Source organism: Carassius auratus, unplaced genomic scaffold (genome assembly GCF_003368295.1).
Source record: "Carassius auratus strain Wakin unplaced genomic scaffold, ASM336829v1 scaf_tig00012710, whole genome shotgun sequence".
Lineage (NCBI taxonomy): Eukaryota > Metazoa > Chordata > Actinopteri > Cypriniformes > Cyprinidae > Carassius > Carassius auratus.
Genome location: NW_020524318.1, coordinates 1 through 15,354, shown reverse-complemented (window position 1 = coordinate 15,354; position 15,354 = coordinate 1).

Sequence of the window (15,354 nt, the reverse complement as noted above, 5' to 3'; positions counted from 1 at the left end):
CCTTTGCAACACTGAACTGTGTGCTTGACAACCATCCTATAAATATACTGAATGCAGCATTGTTACCATTAGCCACAGACCAAAGATGAGCAAACTTATTATAAATTTATTTATTTAATAACTGTTTTAGTGTTTAATATTTATTAAAATAAAAGCCCCTCTTGAACACATCAGCCAAGCAGAAAAACTTATCGGTCAGTGCCGATATTTGAAAAATGCCAAATATCGGCAACATATCGGCCTTGGCGATATATCGGTCGACCATTAGTCAGGATACTTCGAGTTATAGTTCATTAATTACTTACCCTCATGCAATTCCAAACCCCTTAGACCCCTTTGTTCATCTTCGGAACACAAATTAAGATATTTCTGATGAAATCCAAGAGCTTTCTGAACCTGACTGTAACACAACTGACACATTCAAGGCCCAGAAAGGTAGTAAGGACATCATTAAAATAGTCCATGTGATATCAATGGTTCAACCTTTATTTTATAAAGCTACATGAATAGTTTTTGTGTGCAAAGATAATAAAGATAAAGACTTTGTTCAACCTTTTTTTCCGTGTCTGTCTCCGCCTCCGTTCACTAGAGTCTTCAAGAACGACTTCACGAGTGCAGTTCCATTTGTTGCCAGTAGTGCTGCACAAATTAAACACTTCTTGTTTCAGGTAAGCACACATTTCGTTGACGTTCAAAATACACTTCCTCAAAAATAAGTATTCAACGAAGTAAAAGGTATGTCAAGAACCATAAATATTATGTGCTATTTAAGTGTTACAAGCAGTGGCGGCTCCAGACAATTTTGATTGGGGGGGCAATGGGGGGTCCTGGTCTTTTCAAGGGGGGTCTCATGAAAACCAACAAAAAATACAGTGGACATGGCTAATAACTGCATATTTCTGCTACTAAACAACAAAAACACCTTTGCACTGTAAACAAATGACAGGCTACATTTGTTATTCATATCCTTCACACTGCACTTTCATGTCAGGTATATTATGCATTTTTATTGACATTGATATTTTTACATTTATTTCCAGATAGATATTATTGAGTTTACAGGCTAAAGTGGTCTTGCTGTTGTAAACACTGTTGCTATTGTAGAAAAAATATTTGCATCACATTTAAAATATAATTATATTTTAATTCATTTCTGAATTGTTTTTATTTTTATAATGATAATTCAGAGAATGAGAAAATCTGAATAAGCCTTACCAGTGTTGTGATAATTATTTTTACGTGTTAAGTACTGTAATATAATAAAAGTTTATTCAAATAACATAAAAAAGACCAGACCCCTCGATGCCTGTGAAACTTTTCTCCCTCAAACAGCACGCTAACGTTACTCTACACTACAGGCTACACACAGCAATATAAACAACGTATCTGCATGTTCTCACATCACATCGTTCTTGTAAAATAATAATAAGTAAATAAACACCAAAATCACTTCGCTGAGAATGAAACACCACTTACCAGCTGCCACGGTGTTGAATATATCCTCTAGCAATTAAAAAATGCGCGTGCAGCATGAGGAATCTTCCCGGTTGGATGAGGTCGTAGTCAGGTGAACGGTCATCATGTTGGTCATTTTATTTACGGCTAAATTATTATTAATAAATTGTACTAATATTATGATTGGGCGGCGTGGGCAGGCATTCACAAAAGTTTGTTATTACAAAAAAAATTTGAGGACATTTTGCTTTGACAAAAGGGCACTTAAGGGGCAAAGGAGCAGGTGCTCAAGTGAACCGGTTCTTTCGGACAATTCGATCAAATAAACCAGCTGAAAAAAAAATGGTTCACCGGTTCTTTTGCGCTCGATGTAATGCCGTCATTGGCGATGATTGCCCTTCATTCAAGCCTTTGGTTTACCCGCGCTTATAACATTAGCAAAGAATCAGTTCAGAATCAATCACCAAAAGAATCAGTTCGGTTCAGATGCGCTCTGTGTCAGTCTGCTTCGCGCTGAATCACGCATGCGCAGTTATCATTAGCTCATCGGTTCTCGAATCCCGACAGAAACGGTTCTCGGTTCAGTGTATGAATAAATGTCGAAATAATTATTATTTATTATTGTTCTGCGTAGTTTGAAGAGAAATTTTTTTGGATCTTTATCCCGAATATGTATATTTTTTAATCAGGAAGAGGCTGGGGGGTCAAATGGGGGGTCAAGGCATTTTTTGGCAGGGTCTTGAGACCCCCCAAGACCCCCCCTGGCGCCGCCGGTGGTTACAAGTGAGGTAAACACTGCTCTCGATAGACGCCGTTTCTTTCACGTGGGTGGTTTGGGTGAGTCAATTTCTAGCACTTGGCTCGACTAGAAATATCAAGATGTCAGCTGAGTCGATGAACATTCTGATGCAATGGTTAAGAAAAGAACTTGGGTTTTAAGCAGAATGTTTATGAGTCAAACTTAATGGAGCAATATTTGGGCTCTGAACGCCGAGGATGCTGAGTAAGTGCTTGGTTGAGTCAGGGTGCGAAATTTTCTCATTAGTTGGACAGAAATGGAACAAATCTTGAATTAATGAACTTGTTGGTCTTCTGCAATATCTGTCTGAACTCCATTCGGCATCTCCATCGCAATCATCACGTTTTTACACGAGCGATACGAGCGCTAAGCTCATATAGATGCCTTGTTTGGCCAGAAGCAATTCCATTTGGACCCTCTCCGAGGGCTCATTATCAAAGTCTCATCTACTAATAAGAAAGCAAGGCTATAATTATAGCTCAATATACCTGGCAGAGCTACGGCTCTGATTAAATTGTTGAAGGGCAAAATGAGAGCATGAAAGAGGGAATGAGGTAGAGGCATTGAGGGAGGCAAAGAGATGATAAAAAGGTTTTCAAATGATGAAATTGTGCATAGACTGTTCTCTAAGTTGAATTTTCTTATTCTGATTGACAACCGTTTCATGAATTAGGAATCGTTTTGTGTCCTGCGGGGAGCAATGTTTACTTTGCATTTGATAAGATGTGTATTTTTGTTTGCTCTTAGAGGACGGTTATCATAGCCGATTTGGACTAGTTCGTGCCTTTCTCTGGGATCAACTAAATCACTCAATCTTAGAAATGCAGTTTTATCCGCGGCGGAACATTCGATTATTTGCGCCTCCGCTTTCTGTAATTTACATAAATATTTGCTCGTGTGCGGAAATTATTTATTTTTCTGACGAAGCAAAATACTCTATCCCTATGCTCGTGTTTCAAGGCGATGACTCCATTCATTTGCATACCCGTTACTGATTGGCCGCGTCTGCCTTATGCAAATGAGCGCTGGTGAAGTGGGCTGCAGCGTGCCGTAGCGTTCAGACACAAGTGCAGCATCAGCAGTCTGACAGACGCTCCGTCTGCTGTTTTCTCTTATCTGTCCGCTCACACTGTCCTGAACACCCTAGAAGCAATTCAGGTACACATTCAAACACAATTACTCTACACGTATGGGAGACACAGCAGCCCACACAGAGTACCTTTGTTTTGTGTGGCATGCAGATAGCTGTTCTATGCTGACAGGACAGCATTGTATTAAGTTGAAAGGATTATTTAAGGGTTATTTTAGGGGAGTGGGAGTAACTGTGAAAAGGGTACCCTTAACCTTTGAGATTTTGCTTCTGAGGCATTCTATCAGTAATTACCTGTGTTAATTAAATGTATTATTTAGTAGAGTCGGGTACAGTTACTTAAGAAACTAGAAATACTCCTAGGCTCATGTTAATATGCGCTAAAATATGTATAATGGTGGTAGATGACCCTCTTTTCCACTGATGTAGTTGCTTTTTAATGCAGAATTGAAATATATATATAGAATTTTTTTTTAATAAATATTGCTACTAAATAAGGGTAGGTTTCTGTATCTCTGCAGACATGATATAATCATTAATGATAATTAGAATACATTTTTTAAAAGCCTTGACCACTTTCTGTAAACCTTTTTTTGTAGTTGTTGTTTTTGGAATAAGTTTAGAATAGCATAAATGCTGCATCAGTGTTTTCATTTGAGTTAAAGTTTTAGCACTTTTATTATGTGCTTTTTTTTCACTTTTATTAGGTTTTTGTTTGTTTGTTATTCAGTTAGTTGTCTATGCGACAATTTCATTTTATTTCAGATTTGATTCAGTTGGCAAAGTTAGATTTTTTTTTTTTTTTGGTCTTCATGTAATCCCAGATCACCTAACACTTTCCCAGAATGTAAAGTGTATCCCACAATGCAATGCACACTGACTTTCAACTGTTTTCTTTACTCATTATTTAGTTGCACACCATTTAAGACATTTTGGTCCAAAATTAGATCAAGGTGCAAAATCATAATGCTCCTATTAAAAAAATACTAATCATGATTCAGCATATACTAAACAGTATGCTAGCATTCTTGCATAGCTCTTGATTGTATGACACATCTGAAATTACATCTCATTCCCAATAGGGGACGCTGTGTGTCATTTCATCTTTGGAGAGACGGCTTTTCAAGATGTAATAGTTTAGAAAGACTCCCAGAACCACTTTTCCCTCCCATGATGCATCATGGTACAAAATATCCTTTTCTTCCCAACTGAATGATACAGCATGACAACCATTTTTGCCTTATCTGGCTGATTGTCAAGTGTGAATCGATTTCCAGCGGAGGCTATTTTCTGTGACTGTAATTCTGTCACATTTTCCATTTTCTGCGCGTCTTCTCTTCTTTGAGGAGTTAAATAAAAGCGCTGTGTCTCTTTTGCCGCTGTCTCTCTTTTAATACTATTGTGAAATGGAGGGTTTTCACAATGAGCCTGATAGCTGAATGTATTGTGTCTTCAGGGCTGGTGAATGTCGTTTCACAGCCTCTCTCCCGACCTCTTATTCTGTCTTCCATTCTCTCTGCCTTTCTCTCTTACTCTCTCTCTCTCTCACCTTTAGGAAACAATAGATTCACTGCATGTCCCTGTGGCTGACTGTCCCCGGCCCACACACATTTTCTCTCCATCTGTCACTAAATTTTCCTACCTCTTCATCTATCTCTCGGTCCATCTATCGACTGTGACTGCCAGTGGGATAGTGTGTGAGTGTGTGTGTGTTTTAGGCTCACCACCTCATGACCAGTTGCAACCTGCTCTACTGTCAAGCTTTTCTGAGTCTGAATGTTTTGTGCTATTCTTGTCCTTATATCTCTTATCTTGCACATATTTTGTGCCCCAACACTGAGCTTTTCACCAGGCAACCAAAAACTTTTCCCTGGCTGACTTTTAGATGTCCACTTACTTGGATGTTATCAGGGCTTTATTGGTAGGTGCCATGGAGACCCTGTATTGTTGAATGTCGTTCACTGACAGAAATTGTTTGCGAACAAACTAAACGAATGTTCCAAGTTTTTTTTTATATAATAGATAAATATAGTCCGGCTCTTGGTTTTATAAATCGGTTGTTGACTGGATGGTCTAAATGGTTTGTCAACATTTTTAAACCAATATTTAATTTAGACTTGTCCTTACTTCCATTCTTTGCCATTCATTCTCAACAGCTGACTTGCTCCCTCCCCCTACATCAATTCCACCTTCTCAAAGACATCATGGTCCCATGACTAACATTATTGTAAACTGGCTTTTCATCCAGCCATACCAGTCAAGGGGCGTTGGCGATTCCAGACATGTTTCTCATTAGTTCTCAGTCTGGAGTCATGTGACAGGGCAATCTAGCCTCCGTCATAGCTGTCCACTGGGATCTGGACACATACTGGATCTCTATGACCTCCATGGCCCACCGCTCTTTTGTAGTACAACCACTGTACCCCATCCCCCCTGATCTCAAGTCACATTAAACTCAGTGTGGCCGGGCAGGGAGCTGAGTGAACGTTTTCTTGACATGGTGCTAATAACAATTACTGGACAAAAAACTGCTTACGCTAGATGTAACCACAGGGAAAGCGGTAACGGGAACAACCTCAATTGGGCAATGGAGAATTAAAAAAAGAGTAAATGATGCCCTACAATGAGGTCTTAAAACTTTATTACTCTCTCTTTCATTTTCTCTTTCAGTATGTTGCAACAAAGTGAAGTGAATGGTTCTTGTTATGCAAAAAAATATTATTAACCCATTGAAGTCTGCAGGCAACTGTGCCTCGACCACTCTTTTTCAACTTTTTTATGGGTGACTAGATGTTTTAAAAACAACTGCCATACAAAAAGACAACTGGAAATTGACAACTTCTTGTGTCTTTTCTGGGGGATTGCTCTGAAGAAAACTTAGCAACTGGGCAAAACCCTTGCTATCACCACCCCTTTCATGGGATTTCTCAGTTTGCATCAAACGTAGAGTCTGAAAGCAAGCTCTTTAGTTTCTTTATCACTGAACTTGATCTTTAGGAGAAAAGTTCATTGGGGACTTGCTGTTATAGTATTTTATTTGTAACTCCTTTTCAAGCAGATTTTCCAAACTGTTATACAGTATAAAATGCAGTAGACTAAACCGCAGTGTTATTTTAGTATGCTTTTTTATTTTAATTTGAGTATTTTGTTACATTTTTTCATTTTTATTCATTTTATTTTATTTCAATTTTGCTTTTAGTCTGATTTTTAGCTTTAGTACTTCAATATTTATATTTTTTCATAACAACATAGCATGTCGTTTCTTTACATTTGACCAACATACTATTTCACGTGAGTTCCAGAGTTGAATCTATGTGAGAAAATTCATACTTGGTTAACAGTTTAGCGCAGTCTGACAAAAGCAAAATAGAGCTGCGTTGTGCTAGGTATGTGTCCTTCTGCAAGCGTAGAGGGATCACGGTAACATATATCCAGTTTCAGGGTTGAATAAAAACATCCTTCTTTTCTATCTCCAGAAATTGTTCAGAAATGTTGCGACGATAAACTGATTTCATGGAAGGACTAAAAATCACATTGCCTGATTATCACAATATCAACCAGTGCTTTCCAATTAAATCCTGAATACGCTGGACACCAGATCCACAGCAGGACTTATCCAATACGTGAGAAAGTTTATTTTGGCAGATGCGTGTAAGAATAAAACGCAGCATCTTACTCATCTCTCGTGTTTAGTTAAAATCAGTTAGGGGGGAAAAGGACTGCGGACTGTAATCCAATGTTTATAGAAACGCTAAGAGTTGTTTGTCGCTTTAGCTCCCTTGTGCACTTTCGAAATTTTCCGTACAAAAACAACCCACCGAACCTCATTAAAGCAGCAGACGAGAACTGATGCAACTGGCAGGTCTTTTGTGGTGTTGCATTCAAATGTCAGCAAGGTTCTGCATCATGGGACAAATGCATCGAACCTTTTAGTAAAACACAGAAGTAATCAAAAGTGAAGCTACAGCTTAGCATAAAAGGGGATACGGTATGTAATTATATATTCAGATTCTAGATGTGATCATCATTAACACTTGCGTTGTATTTAATGTAGCCTATATGTTTTTTTGTTTGTTTTCAATTTGTGATTGCAGATCATGGGTGATTCGCTCGGATGCTATATAACCAGGATTGCAGTCCATGCTCTGGAGCTACAATTCAGTAGCATAATTAGCAAATGAAGAGAAAGCATGACAGTCTAATAGCACAAAATTGCCCATATTTTCTGACAATCTCAGTGTAATTTAAGTAAAGAATACCAAGCAGCCAAATTATTGTTGTTTCAGCTGAGCGAGGGCTAGTGATGATCCACGGCTCTCGTTTCAAAACTGCAACATGTACCTGGGACAAAACAGCCCTAAGTGATGATCACTACAAATCACCATGTTATGACATCTCTGTGCTCTGGAGGCCGAGGTTTGTGTGCTTTTAAGGCTACATGTTTGGATTTCCTTGTGGACTCATGTCTGGTCCAAAATCCATTTTTGAGGCTTCTAAATGTGTGTGTTCTTGTATTCTGAACTTGCAGGTATAGACCACTTAAATTATTATGTTCCATTTATTCAGTTAAATGAATTTATTTTATTAAGTTATTCAATTATTTTATACATTTTTATTTGATGTATTTTATTGTGTTCATCATTTATTTACTTTTATTAATTATTTAATCATTATATTAGTATTTAAATTGATGTCCCCTATCCTGTTTTGGCAGGAACTGGCTTTGTACTTGTGGCAAAGTTTGTGTGTGAGTAACATCTTGTGATTCTGAGTCAAAACCAAACACTTTTACATCCTCCTGCACCCCCTTGCTCTGTGTCAGGGCTAAAGCGCTAAAATGGAGAAAATGCACCTTGCCCTCATATTGAACACATAAATCATCAGAGCATGGAGGCCTTGACTGCTGTTTCCTTTCCCTCTAATGGATCCCTCGTTCCACACCTCTTCTCCTTCAGTTGAGGATCAGTAAAGATTCAGTCAGCTTGGTGTGAAAAACACCCGGAGAGATGATCATTATCTAGATCATCCTAGTTCCCAGATGCTCTGAGTAAATTGGTATATTCTGTGTTTTTAGCTCATACATTTTCATGCTGTCCTTAGGATGGTGCAAAATATATGCTAGTTTTTCTAGGGAGGAAAGTATTTTTGGGAAACACACAAGTACAATGCAGATTTCATATGAATACGTATATGAAACAGTCAAACTCTATGTATATATATGTATATGAGAGAGAGAGAGAGAGAGAGTTGGGAACACATGAGTTTGTTGTGTCTTAGTTTGCCCGCTTTAAATTAAAACTAGTATTACAATTAGTTGAGTAAAAGCTTTTCCCCCATAATTTGAATTGTGACTCAGTTTGAAGATAAATTAGCCCAGTCTTTGAGTTTATAATGTGTCAATCAAATGTCTTTTGAATGATAGCTTAATCTTACAGCCGTCTATCCTCCAGTCATTTTCAAAGCATTGTTTACAGCATGACGGATGCATTGTTGCCTAAACGGTGAAATACCAGATATTCAGCCTTGCAGAAATAATATAGCAACTCACGCATTGATTATGTTACCTGTGATCTTGTGATTTGATAAGAAACACACCGGGAACAATTAGATCCAGTGGAAATAGGAAAATGGACAAGTTTGGTTTCCGAATGTCTCATGAATGTTGATGTTTTCATGCTTTCAGCAGCCAGTAATTTGCAAGGCATTGCAGCACAGTTGTGGCACAGCCTGTTGTTGCATGTGAAGCCATATTTCATGTAGTCTTGGTTCATATCCATTTTTTTTTTTTTTTTGGTAGTAGTAGTAGTATTATTCATGGTTTGGAGGATGATTATGTCATACAGCCTGTGCTAGCATGACAATCATTTAGTTTTTACCAATGGCTGAATTTTCTCAAAAAAAAAAAATTCTCTTTTTTTATTCATTGTTAAACGGTATAGTTTACCCAAAAATTATAATTCTGTCATTAATTACTCACCCTCATGTCGGTCCAAACCTGTAAGACCTTTGTTCATTTTAGGAACACACATTAGGACATTTTTGATGAAATCTAAGAGCTTTCTTCCCCTCCATAGACACCAATGTAACTAACTCATTCAAGGCCCAGAAAGGTAGTAAGGACATCATTAAAACAGTCCATGTGACATCAGTGGTCGAACTATAATTGTATGAAGCTACAAGATTACTTTTTGGTTCTCTCGTGAACACACGTTGAAGACTGACACGGAAGAGAAGAAATTGTAGAATAAAGTTGTTAATTTTGTTTTCTCATAGTATTCTTGTAGCTTCCTGAACTTGAACATGGTAGTTGTGTTGCTGTCTATTGAGGGTCAGAAAGCTTTCAAATTCATCCAAAATATCTTTATTTGTGTTCTGAAGAAGAACAAAGGTCTGCGGGTTTGGAACGACATAAGGGTGAGTAATTAATGACAGAATAAAATGTTAGTTAATGTTATGGCATTGGACTAAAACCTACTGATTTTGCTCATACAGGGTATAGCAACTTCCCCAAATGATCACTTGTCAAATTTTTTGATAATTTTTTGTACTCCCCCAATTTGTTAAATGTGTGATGTTCCTGGTGAAGAATGACTGGCCTACCAAATAATTGCTTATAAAAAAATTTGTTATGCTATATTGTAACTAAATGTTGGATTTTTATTTTCTTATCAACCTGTTTTCTTTCAATTCGCAATAGTTTTGTATTTCATTTTTGGAACGGATTGATCATAGGCCTACTTGATCTTAGCTAATGCACATCAGTTTTGAGGTAATATTGCCAAAAATATCCACATAAGTTTTTTTTTTTTTTTTACTCAAAAACTGAAGTGCATTATTTCATATTAGATCAGTCATTTCCAAACAGATGTACAAAACATGCAAATTGAAAAAAATAAATAAATAAGCTGGCAAAATATTGAATCCACACTATTGACAGTCTAGCATAATTTAAATGTTTTTCATTTTTAGAAATTTGCAAGGAAATCTGAAAAGGCTAGTCATTTTTGGACCAGGAACACCAACATAAGTATGGATGATTGTATATAGTTATTATTTGGATTCGTCATTGTTTTCCCCTATTAGTCCTGTGCCCCATTTTTGGGTTAGGAACCCATAGCTGAGTGCTGGTGAGAAAGTATAACCACATATTTCTGCTTCTGTGCAAAACAACACTCAAACATCTCACTTCGGCTAATGATCAGCATATAAAGAGACACGAAGCCTTGCAGGGAATGACAGGTCAGCCTTACACCTGAAGTCCCTGCCAGAGCCTTTGACGGGGACATTGTGCAATCAGAAAAGCCCTGAACTTAACACCGACATATACTGGTGCGAATTGGCTGACACCGCACCATCCAACGGTTTCAGATGCTGCAGATCATTAAAATGATGATGGATATCACAGTGAAGGGCATATTACAGCACCGCAATCCAAGCTCAGTAATTTATACGCAATGGTTGAGTAAACACACTTTCAATCTGCTGTCACACTGAAGTTGAATCACCTAATGTGAAATTGAAAAGAAGCACACTGAATATATCAGAGTTGGCAGCGAATGACATTACTATGAAACAGGAAATAAAATAATTGGCAAACAAGTGAATTTCAAACCCGAAAAACTCAAAGCTTCATAAGAAATATTCAATTTAGCCCACCACATCCTGTCTTAACATCAGTAGGCGATAACATTTTCCCATTCTGTGATCGTTTTATTCCATATCTTGAACTAAATTGGATTTTTGCCGGGAATGTATTGGAAGGTTATGAGGAGCAATCTGAAATCTCTTCAAGGCTGCTTTGTTTTTTCTTGGTGTTTTTCTTTCTTTTTAAATCTTACTCGCTCCAATATTCCTTCTACAAGGTGATGCACTTGAGATATCAGTAAAAGAGACTGCTACGCCCTGGGTATCTCCAAGGTGCAGTTCAATTAAAGTTTCATTTTTGTGTTTCATTTTGTAAGGAGCCAAGGGCTACGCAGAACATCAGCTTGACGGCAGCAGAATCTCTTGGTGTGAAACACAGTTACAAAAATAAGGAAAGAAGTGACTCATAACATTGTGGCAAAATTATATTTCACAGCAGTGTTGCAAAACTCATATCCCATGCCAGATGTTGCTAGCCTGCTAGTTTGGTCTTCCGGAAAAGTCTTGTTGGTAGATTTTGGAGATCTGTAGGGCACCTAAGCGTGAGGTTTCAGCTTGTAAGCTATAAGCTACAGACAAAATTACCCTGCATTTCATCATCAATGATAGAAGACGTTCAACATAAATCAGGCAAATAGCTTCCAAGCTCAGATTCATCAAAAACAAAGCTTTGTAAGGTGCTTGTAAGGTTTTTCAATTATTTGATGATGAATATGTTTAAAATGAAGACCTTGGAAGTGTAATGTTGTTTGTGAATTAACCTAAAGGCACAATGACGGGTGAAATGAAATGCCCTAAAGCTAAAACCCCTTCGGTGGAAATGGGGAAGCATTGCAAATGAAATAAACCTGATTTTTGCTTAATTCTTCTCCATTAGCTTGAAGCTAGTCTATGTCTTTGTGTTGAAACAAATTGTCTTTCATTGTCACGCAAAATAAATGGGTGTAAGGCAAAAGAGGCTGTATAAAGTAAATAGCTTTATGTGGAGATAAGTTTTTTGTTTTGTCTGATAGATTACCATTATGAGTTTGTTTGAAGTGTAATAAATTTAAAATAATAATAATAATACACTAGAGAAAATATGGGATTTGAAGAAAATGATTCATTACATTTTAGACATTACATTTCAAAACTATTTTCTGTTTATTTTAATTTACTAAAATACATAAAAAAGTGAAACGTAATATAAATTTAAACAATTGATCATGTATAGTACTCAAAGGTTCTTTCCTCAGCTGAACATTTATTTTCAAAATAACGTCAAGATGCTCTTTAGATCATTCTCAAATCATGCTGGAATTTTTTTTATATAATTAAAAATTCTAAATGGAACCACCTTTATAGTGATCTCAGTGTCTGTTGTATTAAGATGCAGAATAAAATTCTCTGTTGATTCTTATCATATGAGAAGTAATGTCAAATTTAGACTCTGTCAAAAACAGCTGTGTCAGAACTTCGGCTGTTTCTTTAAAAACAAGTTCTTTCTCAAAACAATGTAGGGAAGTGTTTTGTCTGGTTTGCGTCTGTCAGACGCAACTTTACAGGATACAGGCATGTTAAGCAGATCTAAGGTATGTAAACAAATGTTCAGCTTGTGGGACTTCAGATCAGCTCGTATCTTCACAGACTTACAACTGTTGTGTTCAGTTACTGTTCATGTGTAATACTTTATGTGTGCATTTGTACATGTATTGGCATTGCCAAGAAGCCAAAAAAGTTATCTTTATTTTAATGCCTTTTATAGTTTTGGTGTCCCATTGATCTACATATTTTTAGAAACTGAAGTATAAATTAGTAGTTTTGCTCAGTATTGTATATTTGGTTATACATTGATAAAGCTCCTCTCACCTGCTTCGATCCAAACAGAAAGACCGAAATCTCACAGTATGACTCATATCTCCAGAGAAACTGTTCACAAAAGAGTCTTCTTGGACACAGAAGTCTAACAGAGGTGTATAGAAAGTGATAACATTTAAATTCTCTCTGTGACTTGTCAAAAATAATTATCTCTGAAGGTTTGGAAAGGTCAGTGGTGAAAGAAAACCGACTATGTGGATTCAAACAGAGATAAAAGATGAATACACAATCTTCTTTCCGTCTGTGGTAAGGAACTGAGATCTAGTTTATTAAGCTTTGGATGAGGCATAATGTCTTTTGACTTAAAGTGCCATGAGTTTTGAGTTTACGGTAATAGTCTTTATAAAAACTAATGAGGCTAAAAGAAAACTATTATAAACGGTCTGATTATTTTCTCAGTTGGTTAAATGTGGTTCTCTGTAATCAAACTGTACATAAGAATAAGGATCCAAGTTGAGTCCGGTGCCTACAACCATTTGCAAATCGGCTTTATTCAATGCTAGATCTTGTGCAAATGGAATCAAGCTTCATTTGATTGTGCAAAACTTATACAGCGAATGTTGTTGCGCTTCAAGTGACATTTATGCAATTGTAAAGCCATTTGTCAAGACGTCACAACTCCAGCAAGTCAGTAATGTGAATGTAATAGTGATTTAAGCAGCCGTACCCAAGTCTTTCAAAGTGAGATGCACGCTAATGCAGATTTATGAAGGGCGCAGGTCCGTTCTGCGATTAGGGATATAATGATTTCATACAGCCAAGCCAGGACGCCTGTCACGACAAGAAACTGGGTACCAATTATTCATAATTAAATCCTCACAGTGTACTATTGGAAATCATTGTGGCTTTCTGTTATTGTTTTCTTTCAGTCAACCTGAAGTTGAGTTAAATTGACATTGCAACCCTTAAAAGAATATTCTTTTTGGGGATTTAACGAAGCAAGTTTGTTTCGCTCAAGTAGACACTCTCATACTTCAGAACAGACGGAGAACATTACATATATTATGCTTTACTTGAAAGAAGATACCACAGAGGAGGATTTGTATAGATGGTGCAGAGATATTTTTGGTTAAAAACTGTCTTCCTCAGCAAATACTTCTGTTATGAATGTGTCTGCTGGACAGTGGGATTAAAAAACGGAATTAGATAAAAAGCCAATAGTCTTATGATTTCCAGGGATAATACAAATCAAGCATGTGCCTAAATTTTCAAATTCACTGGCCTTAAAAGGATTGATCACTTGTAAATGGGAATTCTGTAATCATTTACTCTCCCTTGTGTCATTCCCAATGAATATATGACCTTCTTTTAGCAAAGCAAGTAAGTATACGGGGCCAAACTCTATTAAAATTCAGAAAAATAACATAAAACTGTACATGGGATTAAATCGCTGTTTAGGCAAATGTATAATCAGTCTGTCATTTCCGCAAAATAATCCCAGACCGAACCCATGGAGATTTTATTAAACCATAATATTGAAGATGTAATGTTTTGATTTTAAATTATAAAATTTTACATTTTTTATTTTTTTACTTATGAGGACATAACCCATGTCCCCATTTTTCAAAACTCTAATAAATCATACAGATTGAGTTTTTTTGGAGAAGTAAAAATGCACAAAGTTTACTGTCAGGGTTAGGGTTAGGTGTAGGGTTGGTGAAGGGCATAGAATACAGTTTGTACAGTATAAAAACCATTACGACTATGGGAAGTCCCTTTTCACAAAAACAAGTGTGTGTGTGTGTGTGTGTGTGTGTGAGGAGGAGAGAAAAGCAGTTATTAGCAGTGTGATTAAAAAAGGCGTGTAAGAAAAGCTGGTTTCTTATTAAGAAATGCAAATCTTATTAACAGCTTGGTTCCCCATGTATTTTTCACATATAGAGATAATAAGTCTGAATTGAATCTAGGCTGTAATGTGATTGGTTATGAAGACTGTTACACTCCAATTTTAAAACCATGAACCTTGATATTTCCCACTAATTAGATAATCTCTAATAATTCCCTCCCTTTTTCACCCTATTGTTAAATTAAGTTCAAATAATGTAGTCTTTGGTCCAAAACACACTCCACGATTTTTGGCTGTCCCAGACATGTGAAATAATCATGGCAATTTCTGTGATCGTGGCTCCTAAATGGTGGTTCTGTGACATACAGTGAGAGAGGTTCAAAGACGGCTGTTGTCACGGTCTTGTGACAAAGAAAACCTACGATATTTTTCGGACAATGTCGGAAATCCAGCATGATCATCGCACAGTTTGCTTACTGCTACGATCCACTTTACTAAAAAATTAGACATGAAATCAATGCGACGTGGTGCTAAAACATAAAACTTCACACATAAAAACTCTTTGTTTACCACTAGCGCATGTTGATGATTTTATTTGTCTATAGTAACGTGTGTCGTAGGATATTAGTCAATAGTTGTCATTATCGTACAGTCTACACACATATCCTAGCTATTTGATTAGATCCATGTCACCATAGTGTGACATGCAGTGATCTTATAGGG